General features: G+C 53.1%; 1 protein-coding gene and 1 non-coding gene across 6 annotated transcripts in view; one reads left to right on the top strand and one right to left on the bottom strand.

The window, feature by feature from the left end:
• Window positions 1-21,085, top strand: part of LOC136331685 (calmodulin-binding transcription activator 1-like) — a 724,201-nt gene that overhangs the window by 396,549 nt on the left and 306,567 nt on the right. The gene's annotated exons all lie outside the window — the stretch shown is intronic.
• On the bottom strand, window positions 3,920-4,049 carry LOC136332829 (small nucleolar RNA SNORA67). Its single transcript, XR_010730961.1, has one exon. It is a non-coding gene; the product is annotated as a small nucleolar RNA SNORA67 (small nucleolar RNA).

Raw genomic sequence — 21,085 nt, 5'->3', positions numbered from 1 at the left:
TGTAGGCGCCATCCTGGTAGAGCGTTTGCACTCTCTCCAGGATGTCAGTTCTTGGGAGAGTGCCCCCAAGTCCAAACCCTCTCAAACTCTTTATGTCCAGGCCGCTGTGAGCCACCTCCCTCCAAACCCCTCCCCCAGAGCTCCCCCTGCCTGCCAGTGCTTGTTGGCCAGGCCTGGCTGCTCCTTTGGGGGGTAGTGCCTCTCCTTCCTTAGGCCAGCTAGCTCCTCCCCCTGGGCTGGGCTGCTCCTGAACCCCAGTGACAGGCCCACAATGTGGGAGGGCAGTGGGGGCACAGGCCGAGTTGGCGCTGCACTGTCTCCCACGACAGGAGAGCGCTCACTGTCCCTGGGCAGGGGCGGGCACTTCAGGCTTGTCTTGGGGAATCAAAATCTTCACGGGCACCTGCCCAGATGGCTCTGTCCCGTGTGCCAGGGCCCCGGGTTTCCCGGCTGGGTCCCTGACCTAGCATCACACACGTACACTGGGGGGCACTCCCCTGCTCTGCAGTTCAGTCTCTGGTCAGATCCTAGGCGTGGTCTGCCCTGTAGCCATGAGCCTCTGTGGCCCTCACACCTGGCTTTCATTGGCCTGTCATCGGCCCTCAGCTCTCTGTTGCCTTCCTGTAAAGCAGGGGTTCAGCCAACCTTTTCTTAAAGGGACAGATGGTCAATACTTGAGGCCTGCAGACCAGACCGTCCGTGTCCACCACAGCTGGTTGCCTCTGCTTGTGTGGCTGCAGCCTTGAATGTGAGTATGGACAGGAACAGGTGGCTGCAGTGGGAACTGTGTGCCCGTCTCTGCTGCAGGGCATCAGAGGCAATAACCCATCCCGATTTCCCAGCTGGCCGCATGGACACTGCTGGAGGAGATGGGTGGGGGGAGGTCTTTCCAGCTTCTTTCTGAGTCACCCTCGGTTACATGAATGTGTCTAGTGATTCGTCCATTCCACCTGCATTTTCTAACCAGGAAGCATGAAAGTGTTTATAGCCTCCTTTTAGCTCTTTAATCCTTGTTTCATCTGTACTTTTAAAATAGTGTTTTGCTTAAATGTACTTTCCTTTTTTCTCTCTTGATAAACATTGCCAGAGGTTTTTCAGTGTTGGACTCTTCAAAGAATCCACTTTCAACTTCAGCGACCCTCTCTTGTCTGTTTTCCTCGCCATAAATTTCATCTCTCGTCTTCATTTCCTCCTTTCTACTTTGTGTTGATTCAACTTTTTACCTTTGTTTTGACTCCTTTATGTTTCTATTACTTAACTCATTGTTTCCCATCACTTCTTCATTAAAAGGACATCTCCTAATTTCTGTTTTTCCTGCTGTTTCAGGTGTTCCCCCAGGGCTTGATCAGTGACGTTTCCACTGCCACTTAGCCCAGTATGTTCTCTGGTTTTCTCTTCTGTTCTGGGAGACTCACACCACGTCACAAGTATTTTTAAGTTCCCAAATATAAGGGGATGTGCTAGATTTCCATAACATTCGACCTTGACCACTCTCCCACATGGTTGCTCCCCACTTCCCTCGGGGCTTTGCGCCAAGTCCCCTGTCCCGGGAGCCCTCTTTTTCTTGCATCGAACATCCCATCAACATCTCATCAGTACGCAGCGACCCTCTTTATCTCCAGTGACACTTTGGCCTCAGCATCGATTTTGTCTATTTTATTGACTAGTATTTGATCCTCCTCTTCCATCTTTTTACATTAAACATTTTACTTCCTTATTTTATTACCCTGCCAGGCTTGAATATCTCTTAGCAAGGTTTTATTTTCAATTCAGGCTGGCAATCTCTTCTTTAAAAATCAAGAATTGTTCAGAAAAATGAAAGAAAAAAAAATCAAGAATTGAGTCTGTTTACATTGGCTATCGTTACTGATCTGAACTCACTCTTACCATCCTGTGCTTTCCATTTGTTCTGGGTTTTGTGTGTGTGTGTGTGTGTGTGTGTGTGTCTTTTTTGTTTGTTTTTTTTCTCCTATCTTGCCCTGTTTTCAATTGATAGAGCTTTGTATATTTTCTTTTTTTTTAAGATTCTGATGGTTTAGAAGTTGCATTCTTTATTTCTGTTTTTTTTAAATGACTACCTTAGAAGGTTCAACACAGATATCTAACTTAATAGTCCGAAGTTAATCCACAGTTTGACCACCCTCTCAAGCAACGCAAGAAACAGCACAAGGCACTTACTGAACCGTGACCAACCCGGACCCTCCCCGTCCAACTACTGTGGTCTTGCTGTGAAGCTATATGGATGGTATTTTGACTTTTTTTCTATCCCTCAAAGTAGATAATATGTCCACCAGCTGTGGTGGACACGGACGGTCTGGTCTGCAGGCCTCAAGTATTGACCGTCTGTCCCTTTAAGAAAAGGTTTGCTGGGCCCTGGCCGGTTGGCTCAGCAGTAGAGCGTCGGCCTGGCGTGCAGAAGTCCCGGGTTCAATTCCCGGCCAGGGCACATAGGAGAAGCGCCCGTTTGCTTCTCTACCCCCCCCTCCTTCCTCCCTGTCTCTCTCTTCCCCTCCTGCAGCCAAGGCTCCATTGGAGCAAAGATGGCCCGGGCGCTGGGGATGGCTCCTTGGCCTCTGCCCCAGGCGCTAGAGTGGCTCTGGTCGTGGCAGAGCAACGCCCCGGAGGGGCAGAGCATCTCCCCCTGGTGGGCGTGCCGGGTGGATCCCGGTTGGGCGCATGCGGGAGTCTGTCTGACTGTCTCTCCCCGTATCCAGCTTCAGAAAAATACAAAAAAAAAAAAAAGAAAAGAAAAAGAAAAAGAAAAGGTTGGCTGAACCCCTACTTTACAGTAAGGCAACAGAGAGCTGAGGGCCGATGACAGGCCAATGAAAGCCAGGTGTGAGAGCCACAGAGGTTCATGGTACCTGATGAATAGAACAGGCAAGGGAGCTTCCCATTCTAGCTGGAGAGGTGACAGATTCTCAGCAACAGACATAATCCATGTGTAAGTTAGATGTGATGGTAGAAAGGGGTAATACTATGAGAAAACAGAGAACAGGGTAGGGCTGGAGGGCAGCGCCCTGCAGTCTCTGTGGGCGGTCAGGGAGTGGAGGGAAGCCCAGGAGAACCAGGAAGGAGCCCTGTGCACCTGGAGGAGGGTCATGCAGGTGAGGGGACAGCCCTGCAGAGCCTCGAGGTGGGAGCCCGCCTGTCATGTTCAGAGATGGCGAGGGAATCGGTGTGACTGGAGCAGAGTGAGTGAGGGAATGAGAGCAGAGAGGGAGGGAGGCCCAGGTCCCAGGGCCCGGGAGGCTGCTGTGTGAGGGCTTTGGCCACAGCAGTGGGACCTGCCATATACTGACTGTCAAAGGTTCCCTCTCACGGCTGTGTTAACCCACTGTGGGAGGAGGAAGAAGCATGACATAGGGTGTCTTGGTCAGCTTGGGCTGCTGTGACAAAAGACCATAGATGGGGTGGCTTAGAAACAACAGACACTTTTTTGTCACCATTCTGGAGTTGGGGGTGAACGCTTAGGTTTTGTTGCTTGGAAATGCCTTCATTTCATACTCCTTCTTGAAAGATGGTTTTACTGGAGATATGATTATGTAGGTTGGCAGTTATTTTCTCTTACATGAAAATATGAGTCCAGTGTCTCCTGGGACTCATCGTTGCCGTTGAGGAGTCAGCTGTCGGCCTAAGGGCCCTTGCTCTTTTTCTGACCGCCATTGAGACATCTCTTCATCTCCGTGTGCTCCCTTTTCAACAAGAGGTGCTGGGCGACGGTTTCTTTTCGCCTTTTCTGATTGGGATCCGTTGGGCTCCTTGAACCTGTGGATGGCTGAGTTCTAATATATTCTCTGACAAACCCAGTTCTTGCTGCCAGCCTGCTCTCTCCTCTCGCTCTTGAACTCAGGCCAGGCACATTGCATTCCACTTCCCGTATCTTTACCTCTTTTTCTTCTTTTTTCTTCTATCTTCTACATGTAGGCAAAGGCAGTTACACATCACCCTCTCCCTTGGAGATCCAAGGCATGCCAGGTTTTATTCCAAGCTGCCACCTTCCTGAAGAGGGCACTGTTGTGCCCGTTGGAGTCAGAACCACCTTGGTGTCTGTACATCTTCTTCATCCTCCCAATATTCCCCTGGGTATCGGCCTTCTTAGCAATATCTTTTGATTTATCTTTAAGCTTACAAATTCTAATTTTGACTGCTATTTTCTTTACATTGAGTGTTTTTATTTGTAACAACTGTGCGGGCACCCTGGCGTTCCATTGCTAGGCCCTTGGTTGCAGTTCACAGATGCAGAGTTCAGAGATGGGACCCTCCCCCAGCAAAAAGATGATGACTTGCTGAATGCTCAGAGGATGGTTAGCATTCTTCAGCAATAAACTATTTTTTAATTAAGATGCATACATTGTTTTTTAAGAGATGATATGGTGCACTTAATGGGCTATAGTCTAGTGCAGACATAATTTTCTATGCACTGGGAAACTAAAAAGTTCATGTGACTCATGGCTGTTGTCTGGAATCAAAGCTACAGTGTCTCTGGGGGTGTGCTTGTATTTTTGGTTCTAGAAGTTTTATTTTCATATATATATATGAAATATATATATATGTGTGTGTGTATATATATATATATGGATATATATATATATATCTGCCTAGTCACTTTTGAGACTCTCTTGTTTTCTCACCATGCTTTTATTCCTCTTCTTTCCTTTCTTTAAACAGAATAAACAAAATGATTTCATAATGTTCTTTCCGACAATTCCAGTCTTTGCAGTTCTGATGCTCCACTTTTTGCTGGCGAGGGATGGTTTCCCCTTGTGCTCAGAGGTTTTTCCCTTATGACCTCACACTCCTACTGCCATGGCGGAGCTGAAATCAAACGCCTCAGAGGGTCCTGAGCACACCCCGTCTGCCTGCATGTGCCGGAGCACCCAGGGATGTGGTTTGGCTCCTTGCATGCGAGGCTGCAGAAACGCTAAGCCAAAGAAGCGGAAGTAACATCTTGAAAAGAAAAAAAAAAATCCTGAAGTCTAAATTAATAACGCAATGTAATTTCTAATTATGTCAGGGTTTTAAAATGTCCTTCCCTGGATAAACATACACTATGACTAAACATTTTCTAAATAATTAAAGCTAATTTTTTTTAATAATTAGGACACTGCGGTTACATTCATAATTGATCGATTTTATTCCCTCGATGGAAGATCTTTTTCATTTGAGAAAGGAGATTCCAAAATTTTAACCCAAACTCAGCACCAAGAGTCTCAGCTTGCTTTTTCAAAAACGTTGCCGTCTTGGGAAGCCACACCGCCACGCCTCTGCCGGGCGAAGGCGCATTTCCGCGCTTTACTTCTCTGAGCCGGGGAGTCCTTGAATGCTTCTCCCATGGTGTGTCTCTCTAGAATCGCAGGCCTGAGAGCCGAAGGGGACCTCCAGGGCCACCCCACCCAGAACGCTGGCCACCCAAGGAGGTGTTCGGAACAGAGGAGGTGTTCGGCGGCCGACGCCCTGAGTGAGAGGAACTGTGGGGTGGGGGAGAGACCCTCTGGCTACGGAGCAATGCTCCACCTCTCCCACACGTGACCCCAGACTCCCGGTGGCTGAGGTGCTCCATGCAGAGGCCTGCCCACATGTCACCTTTGTAGACAATGGAGTGAAGTCCTTTCTGATGATGAAATCCCAACACAGAAACAGCTTTTCCTCTCTCATTATTCTGAAAACACCCATGTACCTGGTAGAAGTGCGTTCAGCACACAGAGAAGGGTCCCTCCGTCTCCTCCTCCAGACCCTGCTCAGGTGACAGGGTCCCAGGTGCAGTCGGGCTGTTGGTAGATGTGTCCCAGACCTCTGCTCCCTCCGTCTCTGCGCTCTCTTTCCTGGCTTCGAGGCAGGAAGGAGACATGGAGCCCTGTGGTCATGAGGTTCCGCTTTGGACCGTTACTGCCAGGAAGGGAATGAGAGGACCTTGCATGGACCGAGCGCCGACGGTTTGCACGGCGCAGAGCTGAGGCTCTGCTCACAGGGTGTCCACTCCTCGGAGTGGCTCACGGAGGTAGAGATGATCTCCGTGAGATGCAAGACAGCAAATGACCAGCCGCAGTCACAAGGCCAGCAGAGAGACTGCAGCCTAGTGCTCTCGTGTCTCGAGCACGCCGACGCTGGGGAAGAAGCAGGTCCGTCCAACCCCAAGTTCCCTTCGTCCCTCGGCGTCCTCTGCCGTGGCCGGGAGACGAAAAGTGCGCTCTCCGTGGAGGGTCCCTGCACCGGGCATGAGCTGAGACCAGAGGTGAACCCAGTGGTAGTCTGCACGAACCACTGGCAACCCCCACAAGATGTGGGCATTGTGCCTCGTTGACTCAGAGCTTCCGTTGTAGACTTCAGGTGACTCCAGTCTCACACACCTGCATTCTAACTCTAAATGAAGACCTAACCCAGGAAAAGCGACTGGAGCAGAAATAGCGAGGATCCCATTCACATTTATTTGTACTAATTGACGTTAAGCTATAAAGGTATTCAGTGCTAAAGGCTTCCCTGTGTTTTTTCTCTCTCTTCAGTGTGGGGACTGGCTGTTCAGACCAGGCTGGCTAGGCAGGGGCTAGGCTTGTCCTCTCAGCCAGATGGGGACAAGGCCCAGGCGGTGTCTCTGTCACGTCCATCGCACCAGCAGGCTGAGGCCTTGTCACGGGCGTGGCTCGTGAAGTTAGAGGTTTTCATGCCAGCATTTTTGGGGATTGTGAGCAGGGGCCACGGTCAGTTCCGTTGGGCCACCCCGAAGGCTGCGGCAGTGCCAGAGCGGGCCTCCGATGCCTCCACTCCGAAAACTCAGCAGGGGTCCCCGAGGGCTGGAGGTCGTGTGGGCTCTCAGTGTTCACTGCACTGGGGTCCACACTGGAGAGATTTCAGGGCACAAGAACCTCCAGGCACTGCACCGGCCCTGAGCCGCCAGTGGGCACGCCATCGCGTCATGTGGCCTCTGGAAAATGCCGCTGCCCACTCGAGGCCAGTCCTGTCTGAGGGTCATTGTAGGACAGTGTGGGCGCCCAGACATACTCTGAGAACCTCTACATTAGGCACAGCCCTGAACAGCTGACCTGGGTGGGCTCTGATCAGAACCCCGTGCCGGGCAACACGAGCTGGCCGACCTCACGCTGCGGTCAGCAGCGTCCCTTGGCCTCCTGTCCCTTTGGCTCTCTCACCAGCATGGAGTGGGACAAGGGGGAGGTTGACCGGCAAGGGCTGCCCACTTTATTTGAGCAACTCACCTGTCCCCAGCCCTTCTGTTTTTCCTTCTTTTTCTCAGTCGGGTGGTTCCTTGGGGTTCTCTGGAGATCTCCACATTCTGTCTGCAAGAAGCTATTTAGGAATCATGACTTAGACGCCTCTCCCTGACTCATTTGTGCAGAAATGTTGGCCTTTACCACATTGGGAATGTGTCCACAGAAACCCTGTCTCTCTGTCCTTGTTCCACGGTGCAGGGAGGATGCGGGTGGGGCTCTGTGTTTTCTGTTTGGGCAGCGCATGGCCCCACAGCAGAAAGACAGCAGTCCTGGGGTGGGAGCCCGCTGCGCTTAGCTCACTGTCAGGAGACTCCCATAAAGAAGTCCTGTGAGGACTGGGAACACATGTTTATTTTATGAATGACTTCAGGGAAAGAGGGGGAAAAAAATCATCCAGGAGGCTGTGTTCTTTTTATTATGTTTTGTCGGTAAACAAAAAAAATTGCCACATTTAATACTTACACTGGTCCCGTGGGATTTCTCTGACTAATGTAAAATGACAGTTGTCGCAACATACTATATAAATACAAGTCTGTTTGCCGGGGCCTGTTCTATTTTTAATGTAAACCACACCTAACTTGCTCTGAAGAATTGCACTCGTGGAATTGAGAGCCCTGCGTGTTGCTGGCTCGTGGTGCGGCGGTGTTGTCTCAGGGGCAGCCGGGGAGACACCAGAGGCATCCCAAACTTTTCAGTTTAATGCGAGAATTATTCACCTAATTTTCCCGCCACTATTGTGCTGCGTAATTTATCGTTGTGCGGAGCCGCGAGATGATGCGGCTAATGAGTGACATGGCGCACTTGGCGAGGCCATCTATAATTTAGGAGGCTGCTCATGGTCTCTGTGCTGTCTGCAGTCTGAGCAGAGCCGGCAGTAAAAATAAAGAATCTACTCACAGTTTATATAAATATGCACCAACCCACAGATCCACGCACACGGTACCTCTTACTAGGCCTGCCACTGCCTTGCTCACACAAAGCATGAATTCCCCTCCCATGAGGACCGGGGAAGGCTGACGCTGTGCGTTGTAAGTTGACAGTGAACTCCGTGGCCAGCCCTTTGCGGGCTTTGGGCTTTGGGAGAGCCGGAGGGATGGGACTTCCACGACGTGGGCGAGCGCGTGACCGTGACCCTCTGCTCCCTCTCGTTTCTCAGCCACTCCTCCCTACACCTGTTCAAAACGGCAAGAGCCACAGGACGCTCCTAAACCCTAGCCATGGGGCGCCCAACCTCTCCGTGGTGTTCAGGAGCTGACCTGATAGGGACCTTGGGGGTGGCACCCACTGGAGATCCAGACAGGGTGGCAAAGGTGTGTCTGGAAACCGCTCTCTCGGTGGTGGTGAGCCTGGGCTCCCAGCAGCTCTCACCGGGCACCGGTGAGCTCTACTTGTCATTCTGTTGATGAGGAAAAGACCCTTGGACAACTCTCTATCCAACTCTGGACTCCCTGGCAAGCAAGAGCAATGTCACAGGTGCACCTTCATCCAAGGTCACACAGGGGAAGAAGTATCCTTGATGGGTGCAGATAGAACACGTCCTTCTTTCTGCTCTGATATCCCCTCCTCGTCGGGAGATTTCGGGCAGAGGTCCATATTTTGTTGGGGAGCACTGTGGCGGGGCGCTAGGCAGCACGAGCTTTCTGTTGGCAAAGGGAAAAGGCTGAGCTCCCTCTTTGCAGGATTCTTGACAGCCCCCTGACACTATGTTGCAGATTTTCCAATAAATAGTAGCCTCTCTGCTGCAAACCTCTAAGGAACAGATAGCCCGGCTTTTTTACATCCTACACACTGGGCTTAAAAATCAACTTCAGGGTTGCTTTGCCTTTTCCAGCCTCTTGAATAAAGCACTTTTGTAGCCTACTCAAAATCCTCTCCCTGTGTTTACATTTTAATGGGCATGCCAGTGAAATGGAGGACCTTTTTTTATTACTTACATTTATCAGGAGAGGCAGTAGGGATGGAAACAGCAAATGTTCGGGCTGCCTCTCTGTAGACCACCAGCTTCCCTCTTCATCTGGGGGGCACCTTAGCCAAGCAAGCAGAAAGCAGAGGAAAGGCCATTTTTATTTTTGGAATTTTAAAATACTGTTTTAGATCATACATGTCACCGAGAGAGACACACATGCGTAAGGAGGATATTCCATCTCACTGGCCTACGTGGAAAGTAAAGTGTTTTGTTGAATGGAGTACCATTCAAGAACCATCCTTACCAAAAAGAAAGGGGTGGGAGGTCAATCTCCCTGGAAGGGCAGAGAAGCCCATGGATTGGTTCCTTGTCGCACATACTCTTGTCAAGAGAGTCCTAAGGTGACCTCAACTCCTCCGGGGGCATTTTAGGGACAGATTTGGTGTCTGTGGCAACAGAAGGGAAAACCCCACTTGGATCTTGGTTCACAGAAGCTACTGTCTAGAGGCAATAGGTTCTCTCGAATGCGGACACAGAATTTCTGCTTATAGGTCCTCTCGGGTGTGGAAACGGAATTTCTGCTTATCGCAGCATGTTGCTAATATTCAGATTTTCTGTGCAAAGGGCTCATTTATCACAGTTGATCACAGAGTATAATAAAATCGGGCTGAGGCAGCTTCTGGGGCTTTGAGTCGGTGGGGTTGCCAATATTTTCATCTTCCCCTGGGCGATGTCTCTCTTTTTCTTCCCCTGATGTTCCCAGGAGATCCCTAAATAAAGCTACAGATGTGGTTTAAAAGCACACCCACAGATGTTAGTTTAAAATGACCCACAACTGGCAGCAGAGAGAAGAGGCCAGCCCCCCCTTGGCCTTTCCCTACACTGTCATTTGGTATGCAAATGAGGCCCCGCAGAATCCACCACCAGCCCCACCAAGCCATAAAAGCAACGCATCAGTACCTCTCATCGCCCGGCCTCTGGCTGAAGTGCAGCAAGCCCACTTCCTAACTAGCACATGTCGCGGTGTGACTTAGGAAGAGGCTCTGATTCCGCGCGAGGCAGTTTAGACGGATGGATGTGCTTATGGGAGCTCCTCCAGCTCCCTTTAGGACAATCCGTTTTTTAAACTGAATCCAGGCTTTGAGACGCACCTGCCACGATTTGGCTGGCCCCAAACACGATGGAGCAGGACGGTTGGGCACCTGCAACCCCGGAGGCCAACCCCCTGGCCCTGGCGAGGCAGACCCCGCAGCCGCCCTGCCCTCCCCTGCTGTGGTGTTGATTTTGCTGTGAAAGTGCCATTGCGTGTGAAGTGAGTGAGACCTTGGGTTCCTAGAGCTGTCCTGGCTTGGCCCGCAGTGCCAAGGAATGAGGGACGCAATGCCCGAAATCAGTGGTGTTGGGGACCAAGGGGCTTCGTTTTCCCAGGGACTGGCATGTGTGGGCCACGTGCTCCTAACGGTGCATTTATCAAAGTAGACATAGAGGTGAAAGTATGGTTTGCCCGGCAGCCACCTGTCTGTTCACTGGGACTCCGACAGTCCCCGCAATGCCCGTCAGAACAGCCAAACGCTTCCGGGCCTGCCTGGCACCGCCGGCTTCCCAGCCTGGTGCCCTGAGCAGGGGCTGCGCTCACGGCTTCCTGGGGCTTTGGATGCAGAGGTGACCCTGCACCTGAGAGCCGTCTCGTTCTGCTCTGGAAGAAAACCCAGGCCAGGATTGGGACTTGGAGGGGACGGGCAGGTGGCACCCACGCACCTGTCCTCCCGGCGAGCCTTCCGAGTGACTCACAGTGCAGGAGATGCTGCCTGTCAGCAGAGGTAGATGTGTTTCTAGATAACGTTGACAACAAGACCTCTGCAACCTCGATGTTCTAGATGCAGATGCAGGTTTGTGGAATAACTAAAACGTGGCTAAACAAGATTAATCTGTTGGTGGTGTTGAGACGCGCCTGTGAGGCAGATTGGGTGTCTCCAAGGTGCAATTAGGCATCAGACTAATTAAAGGTGGCCACTGGCACACCGACTCCGATAACCAGGCTCCCTGCCCAAGAGGTGACTCCTTGGTGAGCACCTGTGATTATTATTATTTTTCCCATTTGTTATCTCCTGGAAACATGCAACAACCAAGGGCCAGGTTGGTCATCTGGGGTAGCAACCCCCCATCAGCAGCCGCCGCCTGCCTGGACTGTGTGCGGGACTGGAGCATTTGGACAGCACTGGCTGAGAGCAGGGGCTGAGCCCAGCGGCCCCAGCAGAGCCATGGTGGGCCGAGTAGCTGTGTTGGCTGGCAGCCTGGCCTGGGCACAGAGCTGTGCACGTGTGCCTGTCAGACCCGAGGCCTGGCCCGTCCACGCAGCCTGCAGTTGCCCAGTGGGCTCCGGCTAGGACACCTGGCTTGGGGGAGCCAGCCTCATTAGAATGAGCACATGAACACAGAAGGCTGACGACCGGCGGCGGCGACAGGAGGCACTGGCAGGGAAAGCGGCTCTGTGCCACCCTGTGAGACGGAGCTCCCAGCACCGCCCTCACCACCCAGGAGTCTGTGGCTGTGACTGCGGGAGGGGGGGAAGAAGGGGCACAGGGCTCGTGGCGTGGACTGCTTGGGAATGCTGAGAGGCTGAAAAATAAACAGCAGGAAGACTGAGCTCAACAAAGCCGGGGTGAGACACCAAACAGGGTCTCGGGTCAAAGCGTTTCCGTGTCCCATGTTCTGAGGGAGGCAGGAGGCCAGTAGGGCCCTGTTTGGGCTCAGCGCTGGGCCTAGTCTGCAGAGGTCACAGAGACAAATGCAGACTTAGGCTGTGGCCTCCTCGTGGCCTCCTGGCTGTCCTCTCAAGTCCCCCTGTGTGTCCCAGGGAACCCAGTGCCTCCTTTAGCACCTTCCTCCAGATGAGCACTTCCTGGGGACGTGACTTCTCTGGGCAATTGCTTGAGCAGATTACGACAGATTAGGGAGCAGAATGTTGGCGAGGTCACAGTCACCCAGCGGTTCCAGGAGCCTGGCCTGTGTTCTCCTGATAGGGGCTTACGTCCCCTCTGTAGCCTTGCCAGGTGGCCACCCAGCTGCCACATTGCCCTCTTCCTCTGCAAGGGGGTAAGAAGGACTTGCAAAATGGGGACAGGATGTGTGTGGACAGGGACTATGATGGTTAATTTGTATGTCACTTGGCTAGGCTATGGTGCGCAGTTTGGGTCAAACAGCAGTTGGCTGTGAGGGTGTTTTATAGATGTGATTAACTTCTAAATCAGTAGACTCTGAGTAAAGCATAATGTGGGTAAGCGTTGTCTAATCAGGTGAAGGCCTTAAGAGTAAAAAGACTGGAATCCCCGAAGAAGAGGGACCTCTGCCTCGGGACCGTGACCTACAAACCCTACCTGTCCCTAGGTCATGGCCTGTGGCATTCAGACTCCAGACTATAGCATCTGCTCTTCCCTAAATTTCCAGCCTGTCTGACAGCTTCAGATTTGTCAGCCCCCACAGCTGTGTGAGCCAGTTTCTTAAAAGAAATCTCTCTCTAGATATCTCCTCCTGCTGGTTCTGAGCCTCTGGGGAACCCTGACCTGTACAGGGATGATGGTGCCACTCCTCCAGAGTTTGGGGGTTCTGCCCCCGACACTGCTCACTCACCCTCCTATTAGCTGCGCCCCCACCCCTAGCCCTCTGCTAGGGCCCACCAGGGAGAACGCAGATGAAAGGGAGCACCCCAGCCCCTTGGAAACAACTGTATGCTGATGACAATGCTCCTTGCAGATTTGTACCAGTGACTCCGGATGAAGGCTGCTCACCGGGGCCAGGGGTGCCGCACCAAGGCCTCGGGGTGACTCTGGTGGGTTTGGGGCCAGCTGCCTTTATCTGAGCGTGTGCCCTGTGCACCAGGCACCTCTCAAAGCCGTCACTGGAAGTGCACCACGCGCAGTAATAGACTCAGTACACTGACTCATTCATTCACTAATTTGCATGTTTATTGTGGAGGACAAGCAGCGAAAAAGGCCACGTCCTGTCCCTGTGGAGTTTACACCAGAAAGACATTCGATAAACAATAAAACATAAGCAGCAATATAGTTCCAGGGAGATGGGATTGCCGTGTGAAAAAATAAAGTCAGACAAGAAGACAGAGCTGTGGTGGTGAGGTTTGCACACAGCACAGATGTTCTTAACGCCACGAACTGCACACGGTCAAATGAGTAAGAGGATGCATTTTACGTTGGGTGTCTCTTACCACGATTTAAAAAATAATTTTAAAATGCATTGTGCTGCTGGTTGCACGGGTATTACACAAATACACTGAAAACCGCTGAATTTTATGCTTTAAATGGGTGAGGTGTATGATATGTGAATTGTATCTCAACATACCTGTTTTTTAAAAGAGAAGGAACCCAGTGAGGGTGGACTCTTTCAGATGTGGTAGTCAGGGCAGACCTCTCTGACAAGGTGTCCTTTAGTAGGGGCTGTTGCCATCATTGTCAGAGGGGTGTCAGAATGTGTTGAGTGACTTGTCCCCAAGGACACGAACCCAGGCCCACCACCTCTGGGGCCTGTCCTGCTTGGCTTGCCCCTCCTGGGTTCTGCTCTGTTTCTCCTCAGAACTCCTGCATGCTGATTGTCTGCCCCGGCTCTGTCCTAGAAGTCCTTATTTTCTATCCTTTCCCAGCAGACACAGGAGCTGATGTTCCAGGCCTGACCCAGGGACCCGCAGCCCAGGCAAGGGCCCCAGACAGTCCTCTGTCCTGGAGTCAGCAGACCTACCCTGTAAGGGGTCCGTTAGGAAATATTGAAGACTTGGCGGGCGTGGGGACTCCCATGTTGGGACTCCTCATCTTGGTTGCTGCGGCATAGAAGCAGCCCTGGATCGGGAAACAAGTGGGCGTGGCTGCATTTCAAGGAGACTTTGGTGACCATGGCAGGCAGCAGGCTGGTCTTGGCTCGGGGACATAGTTTGCCAATACTTGTACTCGCTGCTCATTTTCTCTCTGGAAAGACTTCCTGAGGGGGATGAGACTGGGGGGTGGCTTCACGCTCTCCATTTCCCCTCAAACTGTGTCTGGGAGGAGACACATGAAGTGCATCCTCCGCTGGACTTCCCCCAGGGCAGCAGATGGATTAGGACCCCAGTCTTACCCACGGATGATCTGTATCGACGCCTCGGCTCAGGCGGGCCCAGGAAGCCAGTCTTTCTGGGTGATTGCTTTCTTCCTTGGGCAGCTAACAAGCTGTCACCCACTGACCCACCCAGCCAGCCACTCACCCACCTGTTCGTTCATCCATCCATCCGTTATCTGTCCATCCATCCATCCATTCATCTGTCCTTCATCCATTTATCCCTCCATCTGTCCTTCTATTCATCTGTCCACCCACCCACCCATCCATCCATTCACCTACCCATCTACCTGCCCACCTACCTACCTACCCACCTGACCACTCGTCTATCCGTCTACCCTTTTATCTCTCCATCCATCCACTCATTCATCTGCCTGCCTACCCACACATCTGTCCATCTATCCATATCCATCCATCAGCCCATCCATCCACTCATGCACCCATCCACCCATCCATCATCCATCCATCCATCATCCACCCATCATCCACCCACTCCCCATCCATCCATCCATCTGTCTTTCTGTACATCCTTCCTTCCATCCATCCATCCATCCATGCATACTTGCATTCTCCCTTTCACCCATGGGCCCACCCATACACAGACACGCATGCACGCACTCCTACACCCATCCACACCCACATACCGTCCATCCACGCGCTGCCTTACTCAGAAGCATGTCCTTAGGTCCCACTGCTCACCTGCCATGAATGAGGTCACAGGCCTTCAGTGGGGTGCAGGACCCCGCTCCTGCTTTCTAGGAGTTCATGCCATGGACAAACCCATACAGAGTCCATAAACCAAGGGAGTGAGTGCTGAGAAAAAGATGGCCAAGAGTGGCCTGGGCATTTGGCCAGGATGCTGGTTTACCTGGAAGCTTTTTCTTCTTAGGTCAAGCTCAGACTCAGTCCTATGAGCAGTCAGCCCATCCCTTTGAGGACACAGCTCCTTGGCCCCAAAGGGTCTCTGAGGAAGACGTTTTCCCAGAGGGCTCTGGGCCAGCCTGCACCCTGAGCCCTGGGCCGTGGTCTGGGTGCAGAGGGCTTCCTTTTAGCTGCGCGGGCCATCAGCTGCTTGTGGTTTTGCTTGGGAGGAAGAGCCGGGTCCCAAGGACACAGACTGTGCTGACGAGTGTCTGACCATTGCGTGGGGGCAGGTCATGAAGAAGAGAAGCAAAGTTACTTCTCCTCCCACACCCCTGGGGAACAGGGGACTGGCCCAGCCATGTGTGCTGAGCAGAATGGGACCCCCCTCCCAGAGGTAGGGAGCTGCTGTGCTCCGTCAGGAACTGGAATATCTCCTTTCTGGTTACCTGGGAGCAGAGTAGCTGGATTGTTTTGGGTAATGAAGGACAGGCTGAGCCCTCCCCTGAATTGAGCTGTCGCCTGGTTTGGAGCCGGCTCCCCTGCAAATGACAATGAAAGCATCCCCACTGGCATTTGCAGGCTGAGTTTCCTGCAGCTGCCACGAGTGTGATTGTTCTGCCGTAAACATCCGCCGTGTGTGCGCTATCTCCAACAGGCTGGGCTCAGTGGGCTGGCCGTGGTCCAGGCGATCTATGCACGCACTCCGAGTCGTGACTGCCAGTCCCCACGGGGTACGGGACATGCAGTGTCCATGCCCCCGGCGGGAAGCAGAATTACAGTTTGGAAAGCGCTCCAGGCTGGTCTCCTAGGGAGCTGTAAGGGTGAGCAGGCAGGGCCCAGCCAACCCATGTGCATGTTCCCTCTGGCCACCGGCGGGCCATCATGCAGAGAACAGGTGATGCGAGTAGCTATACGGGTGTTTTGGGGACGCACTCATGCTGCTCTGCTCTGGAGCTGTCTCACAGATGTCCCTCGCTTCATCTGTACACTCACCCTACGCGGTGGGTGCCATCGTCAGCTACATGCAACAAGGGAGGAAACTGAGGCACACAGCGGTTCCTTCAGGGAACTGGACCTGGAACCTCTCAAGTCCGGCCCCTGGGTGCCCTCAAAGCCACGTAGGGACCATCTCTGGCAGTGGCCACAGGTCTTAGGTAGCTTAGGGTAGAGCAGGGTACTGCAGCTGGGTGACCTTCAGTGACCTCCAGGCTCCGTGGGCTGCCCAGTGCAGAGCCAGGGGGGTCTTCTGGGGTTCCTGAGGTGGGAGGCAGGCCCCCTGCAGCCGCCCAGCACTGACCCAAGTGGCTACTCCTTCTTGGGTCTCGGGGGGGGGGCCTGGCCAGCCATCCCGGGCACAGGGCAGCGGAGTTTGAGTTCTCTCCCTGTTGGGCTGTCACCCGCAGAGGGACTGGCTTGCAGCCTGCTCACCGTGCAGCTGAAGAAGATGTCCTAGCTGCGGGGAAGACGTGGGGTGGGGGGCTTGGGGGCCGGGACGGGAAGGAGGGGCTCTCCATGTTCATGGCGGTGCCAGCACGGGCCCTGGAAGGATGTCCCTACTCAGCTTCTAGGACACAAGGCTGGCGCCACTTTAGGAGACAAGTAGTCCGACCCCTGCATGGGACATGGGAGACTGGGGAGGAGGAAGGGAAGGGAGCGGGGCGGCTGTGGCTGGAAACTCGTGTGGCTGGAAACTCGTGTGGCTGGCGACGGAGCCAGCTCGCTCAGACCCTGACTAAGCGCCCCGGCCCTGGCTGGCCAGTGGGCAGTCGGTCCACCTCCCGACTGTTTCCACGCCTGTCCTATGAGAGGCGTTTCCCGCAGTGCCTGGGACCATCTGTCAGACTCAGGTCTTCTCACTCCCATGAAGTCCAGAGACCAGTGACCTCGGCCCCGGGCATTGTGCCGCCCGGCCCTCGGCTCCTCCCTGACCCCGTGCCCGGCTGAAGTGTTGTCCTGTGGATAGGAAATGAAAAGGACACAGCCTGATCTCGTCAGAGGTCGCCCAATCTAGCCCAGAGGGGTAATAAAACCCCAGACTTCGCTTTCAGGAATCATCTTTTACAAGTAATATCTCTCCACATTTAAGTGAAATAAAACAGCAGGCTCGCTGACTCCGAGCAGCTCAGCATGTGTGTGGGAAGGCTGCCCCTACGATGGGCAGCTTCCTATGTGCCAGGCTTCCTGGGCTGTGTCAGGCGCATGGCCCCTCGGGTGATCAGTGACATCATGGCGTCACCCAGAGCTAGAGGCCATCCCCCTGTGGTCTCATGTAGAACTGGAGCCTTGGGTGTTGGTCCAGCAAAGGGGTTTGGTTTCCAAAGAGAATTAGAGTGCTTGGATACATTGTAATCTTGAGCTCATGGCACTGTCTTATTTGCTTTAGAAGTTTGTTTGGTTTTTTTAAAGCATTTTACAACTAAGTTGCCTCTCTTTGTGCTCCAAGGGGAGGTCTTTTTATTTTTTTATTTTATTTTTATTTTTTCATTTTTCCGAACCTGGAAACGGGGAGGCACTCAGACAGACTCCCGCATGCGCCCGACCGGGATCCACCCGGCATGCCCACCAGGGGGCGATGTTCTGCCCCTCTGGGATGTCGCTCTGTTGCATCCAGAGCCACTCCAGCGCCTGAGGCAGAGGCCACAGAGCCATCCCCAGTGCCCGGGCCATCTTTGCTCCAATGGAGCCTCGGCTGCGGGAGGGGAAGAGAGAGACAGAGGAAGGAGAGGGGGAGGGGTGGAGAAGCAAATGGGTGCCTCTCCTGTGTGCCCTGGCCGGGAATTGAACCCGGGACTCCTGCGCGCCAGGCCGATACTCTACTGCTGAGCCAACCGGCCAGGGCCCCAAGGGGAGGTCTTGTTGCTCCCCACCTTCCCTCTCCCGGAGGGAGTTGTGACCCTGATCTTGTGCTTTATTTAGTTACCTATTGTCTCAGTCTGTCACTGACAGGTACCTCCCTAAGGAACATTGTATTTAGTTTTACCTGTGTCTGAACTTTATACAAAGCAGTCTTACACTCTGCGGTGTTCTGGGGTCAGGTTTTGTCACTTAACATTATATCACTGAGACCCATTTGTGTTGGTGTGTAGACGGCTGTATGACGGTCCACTGTGGGTCTCTGCTGTAACGCACTCAACTCCTCCCCTGCTTGTGGCATTCTGTTGTTTCCAGTGTTTGCTACTGTGAACAGTGCCTCCCACAGTCACTGTGTGTGTATGTGTGTCTGGGTGTCTCCAGATTTTCTTAGGAGTTTCTTCTGAGAGCCCAGTCATCTACTATGGTGACACAAACCTCCCCACACAGCCACGTGCTGCGTGCCATGCACAGGGTTTGGAGGGCTGGCCTGAGTGGTCAGGCCAGAGCATCGGGGCTGCCAGCACCTCTGTCCCCACGGAATCCAGGACTCCTCCCCACGGTCTCTTCACCTTGTCTCTCTCGGCACGGCAGCTCCGTGCCATGGGGGTTTTATATGGTGGCTCGGGGCTCCCAGGTGCCCTGTGGACACACAGGGCTTCTAATGGCCACCCTTAAGGTCTGAACACGTTGCTCCCACCACACTCTGTTAGTGAAGTCAGTCACTAGGATCAGCTGGATTCGAGGGAAGGGACACTGGGTTCCACCTCTCAGAGGAGGAGCAGTTAAAGTGGTCCTTGTCACCCGATCCTATAAGACATGAGGACATTCATTTCTTCACGCTGACCCAAGTTGTTTTCCAAAGTGATCGCACCTTGGCAGCCCCCCACTAGTGCTGTTCCCAGGGTGAGCACCCTGTGCATACAGTGTCAGCTTCTTAATCAGTGTCACTTGCGTGGGTACACGATGGGGTTAGCCATGGGCTTATCTGTGCTTCCTGGGTTGTGGGGGGGCATCTCCTCATGGGGTTATCAGCCACGTGTTTCTCCTCTTTCCTGTTCAAGTCTTTTGCCCATTTTTCTATTTGACTACTTGTCTCTTATGGTAAGAATTGTTTGTATTTTCTTGATATTAATCCTTTGTCCCTTTTAAAGGTTGCATGCATCTTTTATTTTTCAGTTAGTAGCATTCCAGTTTCTTTAAGATGTTTTTTGATGAGCAGAAATTGCTACTTTCGATATAGGCAGATTTTTCAATAGTTTATTTTTTAATAAGCACTTTAAAAATCTTATTTAAGAAAGAAATCTTTTCCTAGCTCAAAGTCAGAATAATGTTTGCCATATTTTTCTTAAAGTTTTGTCCCAAGGCCAAGGCTGGGCAGTACCAAGGCCGAGCTCCTACCCGTAGGTTGTCTTGGGTTCCCGGAGGGGTCACATCATGCATCTCAGAGTCTGGGGTCCCACTTCCACTCGTGAACCATCAGGGACAGGAGCACAGGGCATATCGGGCAGGCTGGTAGACACATTCATCCCCCAGCTCCACGGGGCGGTCTGTCCTATACAGCTTGGCTGTTGTGATGGCCGCTTAGTGGTTCTGCACGCACCTCTCCAAGTCAGGGAGTGAGACCCGAAACCCCACGCTCTTTATGGCAGGAACTGTTCAGCCACCTCGTCCCCATGCTGTGTATGAGGAACGGTCCTTGGAGAGGCAAGTGGCAGTCAGGTCTAAGAAATTCGGGACTTGTCCCCATCTGGCCTTTTCCACAGAGACCTGCAGCCAGCCTAGACTGTTCCACTGGGAAGAGGCTTTGAGACCCAACCCAACTTCTCATAAATGGGAGCCGAACTCTCTGGAGGGGACAGGCTTACCCATGTCGCAGAGTGGGTGGTACCCAGGCAGGTCCGGAGCCCAGTCACGGCAGGCCTTTGCTGTCACACCAGCGCCCTGGGTCATGGCCTTTAGTCATGTTGCATGAAAGAGTTCTCCATGTGGTCGCATGGTCACTGAGACCTGCTCCGCCTGTATGGCTCTCCATAGCACAGCACCAGGGCCGAGTCTGCGGTCCAGGTGTGAACAGAGTTGGTCCCTTCCCGGCCCTCTGAGGGAGACTGTGCCCCGGCCTCTCTCCTGACCACCAGCGGCCACGGCCATCCTTGTGCGCCTTCGCTTGTAAACACAGCCCACCAGTCTCTGCTTCTGTCTTCACTTGACATCTTCTCTGTCTCTCTGTCCTTTTCTGCCCCAATAAGGACACTCTCATTGGACCTAGGGACCACCTAATCCAGTATGATGTATGATGTCATCTTGATACTTGATCACATTTGCAAAGACCCTGTTTCCAAATAAGGTCGCATTCAAAGGTCCCAAAGGTTAGGATGTGGATGTACCTCCTTCAGCACACAGCACCGCCTGAGGAGGGGTACGGTGTGATAGCCGGGGTGGAGGACGAGGCCCTGTGCTGAGGCTGTGGGAGGCGGCAGCCGTGGTCTGGGACTGCGGCCGCGCTCGCTCAGCCTGTGTCACGGGCAGCGTGCCGTCACTTAGGGTCTCTGCCCCCACGGGGCAGGCCTGCTGAGCGGCGTCTTCCTTCTCTCTCGGATTCCTTTTTCCTCTGTCTCACGGCATCTCCTCTCCCTCCTCCTGGTTCCGTTGCAGCTCTCCTGGCCTCTACCTAAGCAGCTTCTCTGCTCCAGTGTGTGGGCTAATCGCGTCACCCCCATGCCATGCCGTTCCCAGGTGCCTAAGGGAGGAAGTCCTGTGGGTGGTGACGCTCATCTTCTCATGTCAGCGTGGGTGACGCCTCCCCGGCCAGTCTGCTGACTGGTTGTCCTGGGGTTGGTGTCCACTCTTGGTCCAGCAACACGGTGGGGCTGTGGTCCCAGGCATGGCCACCTCAGAAGGGGCAGGAATGAGGCAGGCGTGTGGTGGAGGTTAAGACGCCCAAGAGCGTACAGATGGTGGCCTGCTCCCTGCGGGAGAACATCAGGGGACTGCAGTCCCACGAAGCAGAGGGGTCACAGTGCCGGCTCACTGAAATATTCTCATTTTCATTCCAGTTTGAGAGGAGAGAGAACTGTATAATAGGAACCTGGTAGAAACCACCACAGGGGAGCGTTCTAGTATCCATCCCCATCTCGCT

The sequence above is a fragment of the Saccopteryx bilineata genome, chromosome 3 (assembly GCF_036850765.1).
Source record: "Saccopteryx bilineata isolate mSacBil1 chromosome 3, mSacBil1_pri_phased_curated, whole genome shotgun sequence".
NCBI classification, from domain to species: domain Eukaryota; kingdom Metazoa; phylum Chordata; class Mammalia; order Chiroptera; family Emballonuridae; genus Saccopteryx; species Saccopteryx bilineata.
This window is presented reverse-complemented; position numbering and strand designations above follow the sequence as displayed.